At 59.7% G+C, this 3,513-nt stretch overlaps 1 protein-coding gene across 1 annotated transcript in view; it reads right to left on the reverse strand.

The window, feature by feature from the left end:
- CSMD1 (CUB and Sushi multiple domains 1) overlaps positions 1-3,513 on the reverse strand; it is a gene marked incomplete at its 5' end in the record, with an annotated part of 650,642 nt that overhangs the window by 147,589 nt on the left and 499,540 nt on the right. The gene's annotated exons all lie outside the window — the stretch shown is intronic.

The raw sequence follows: 3,513 nt of genomic DNA on the forward strand, positions 1-3,513 counted from the left end.
GTGGAACGTGGCACGTGCTCACATGACGAGACGGCCGTCCCAGGGGAGAGTCTCATCAAGTCGTTATTATTATTGTTGTTGTGGTTGTTGTTGTTACTATTATATGAAAGTCAACACGGAAAGATCCGAGAACACAAAGCAGGGCGACTTGGGTCCCGGGAAACGGTCGGATGTAGATGAACCGACGGCAGACATTCCGGCAGCTTCGCGGCCAGAAGCCTGGACGACAGAGTCGCCTCCGATGAGAAGCAGAGCAGCTTCCCCGCTTCGTGCCTGGCTCGTTTACTGACATTTCCCGTTAGAACAACGTCGTTCCTCGGGTCTTTTCCGTTTGCAATCCCAGCCCCAGCACCCAGCGCTCCACGCAGTGACGGAAGTGTCTGCTCTCCGCATCTCTCTGGATCACTGTGCGGTGAGGGGAGGGCCAGGGGTTCTCCCTGAAGGGCCATGTCACAGGGCCTCCTTCCACGGAGGCACACGACGCCCTCCCGGCGGCTCCACATGAGACAGCCCTTCCGAAGGCCGCACTTCCTTCTGGGATGCGTGACCGCGGTTCCCTGACGTCTCACTGACCGGGACGGACGAGGCACCGGGTCCCTGTAACCCGCCCGCAGCTCATCATGTCACAGGGCCTCCTTTCCACGGAGGCGCATGACTCCCTCCCGGTGGCTCCAGACGAGACAGCCCTTCCGAAGGCCACACTTCCTTCTGGGATGTAAGACCGCGGTTCCCTGACGTCTCACTGACCGGGACAGACGAGGCACCGGGTCCCTGTAACCCGCCCGCAGCTCAGGGGGCGTCCCGACACCGGCCCCGGCTGTGACCGCATTCATGCCAGAGCACGTGGCTGTGGTGTCCACCCGGCTGCAGACTACACTGACCGTCACCGAACCCCAACCTCAAACTCTCTCACGGCGGCCTTTCCCACCCCATCTGCTCGCCATCTGAAGGAGGAAGCAGGTCTCCGGTGGCCGAGGGGGCACACACTGCCTTGGGAAGTCCCCACGCGCGTCCCAGTCACTGCTCACCGTCATCTCACTCCCCTCCCATCTCATCTCGGACCCTGGAACGAAGCGCTTTCTTGTCTGTCCTTTCTATTTTCCCCTCTGGCACCTGTTCTCGAGCCATCACGTCCAAATGAGGTCACATGACGTCCGCCGAGCGCATTCGAACCCAGCCCTGGCTGCCACATTGGCTGCGTTTCATAGCAAATGGTCCTCCCATCTCACCTTGGATCCTGGAACGAAGCACTTTCTTGTCTGTCCTTTCTATTCCCCTCTGGCACCCGTTCTCGGGGCCATCACGTCCGAATGAGATCACGCTACGTCCGCCGAGCGCATTCGAACCCCAGCCCTGGCTGCCACATTGGCTGCGTTTCATAGCAAACGGACCACCTGACACCAAAGGCCAAGTGACGCTGACATCCCGTGTCCCGGAAATAAAGCCTCCCTTTCCCCCTGCAGACCCGCCCACCTCCACCCCCCAGTCACCCAGAAAGCCCTCGGCTCCTCGGGGTCTCCGACCCCCACCTGAGCCTCACTCACCGCCTGTCACAGGAGTTCAGAGGTCAGTGTTCTCGAAATCACCCCCCAAAAAATGTACGCCCTTTGAACAACAGCTAAAATATGCTCTGAGTTTCCCAATTTCATGGGATGTCAGAGCTAAGTGTGTCCAACACCAGCCACTTTCCCGGGACTAACGTTCGCTCTGGGCGCCACCGACCAGCAGCTGGCGGGAGAGAGGGCGGTACGGCCTCCCTCACGCGGCAGAGCATGTGCAGTACCGACAGTGAGGGCTCAGCCTCGGCCTCGGCTATCGAATGGCTCCCGTCATCCCTGCAGAGCCTGGCGGAGTGCCAGCCGGATGCGCCGTGGCTTCCTGTTTTTTCACTTCCCCCGTCTGCCTGCTCCCGTTGGAACTCAACAGACGGGGCCCCTTCCGAGCAGCGCTTCCCGAGATGTTTACTCAGGAGCCAGCCAGCCGGACCTCATGGCTGGTGCTGAGGAGGCCCCAGCAGCCTGCGCACGTCCTCAGGGCAAAATCCCTCCGTGGGGAGTGAACGGTCACTGCAAACCCGGCAGCTCTCACGCCTTTGTCCTCTCAAAGCAGCACGAAGAACCCGCCACACGTGCCGGGAAAGGCGAGACCGGAGCGACCACGACCTCCGACCCTTTCTGACGATCACGTCACCCCGAGACCCCATCTCCTGTGAGGGACCCTGTGTGGGCACAGTGGATCTACGACTTTGACTAACATGGTAACTACTGCTTTTTACTTTCCCTACAAAAAAATGGAATGGCCTCACTCTTCCCATAAAAGGTTAGACTTTTGTAGCCTTTGGTGACACCATTTGCCAGCCTCCCATTAAGCTCACAGTCAGATCCTCTGCTTTTAGCCGGAGCCTTGTAATTAGGTCATGCGTGTCTCCTGTTTTAGGCCCCCGGAGTTCTCGAAGCCTGGCCCGCAGCACACGCATCAGTCCTGCAAGAGGAAAACAGAGCCGTGTGCACCACCCTGCACACCGTCGCCCGACCGAGGACAGACTTACACCCTAAAAAACAGTCACTTACACAACCAAGCCTCCTGGAAAATTACGCAAAGCTTCACGGACCCTTCCCAGACCTGTCTCGGGCAGCGACGTCTGTGGGGTGTGAGGCTGGGATGGGGGTGGAGGCCTCAGGCCCCAAGTAGGGAATCTCACTCAGCAGAGAAGGAAGCCGGCTGGTGTCATGGGGCCTGTTTAAAGCTCCGTGAACGCTGATCCGTTAGCCTCGGATGCTCTGCTGTCAGGGAGGCGGGAGATGACGAACATCCCAGAGAAGCCCGAGACCCGGGCCCACGCCAGCTCCCCTCCCCGTGGGCGTGAGTCAGCCAGCTCAGCATCCGCGCGTCACTGTCCTTCCTAAACCGAATACAGGCAATGGCCCTCCCTCCGGAAGCGATCGCCATGTCTGTCCTGCGGTTTGGGCGGCCTCCCCTGGGGTCGGCACAGCGGGTCCCAAACAACTACCCGCACGCCGCCCTCCTTGAGAATCCATCAGGTTTGGGCCCAAAGGATCTTTCTAGTGATGTTCCACAATCATCCAATATTCACTGTAGTCGGCTGTTTATCTAAGAGTGTGCCCACAGAGCATCACTTCCTAACGCAAACAGTGAGCCTGTGTGGGGACTGGGGCCGGAACCGTTTCCTCTCGGTGGCGTTCTTCCCCGTCATCAACTGTCCCTCCCAGGGACCCCGGGCCGGCCTCCCTATCGCACCTGGATCGCCTCCAGGGCCCCTCACGTGGGATTCCCCCACAGGCGTCCGCGGTGCAGTGTGTTGTCTGTAGCGGGACTCATGGGCTCTATTTTCTTGCAGAAGCAGAGAAAGTGCAGCTTCCAGCATCCTCCCAGGAAGGTGAGCTCGTACAAATGCACAGATGTGTCTCCATATGTGGATGTAGCAGGTTTCCAATGGCACCGGCTCGCAGCCCAGGCCCCGGCCCTCCTGCTGTCCTTCCCGGCCTCCTCTTG

This window comes from Myotis brandtii, unplaced genomic scaffold (genome assembly GCF_000412655.1).
Source record: "Myotis brandtii unplaced genomic scaffold, ASM41265v1 scaffold646, whole genome shotgun sequence".
Lineage (NCBI taxonomy): Eukaryota > Metazoa > Chordata > Mammalia > Chiroptera > Vespertilionidae > Myotis > Myotis brandtii.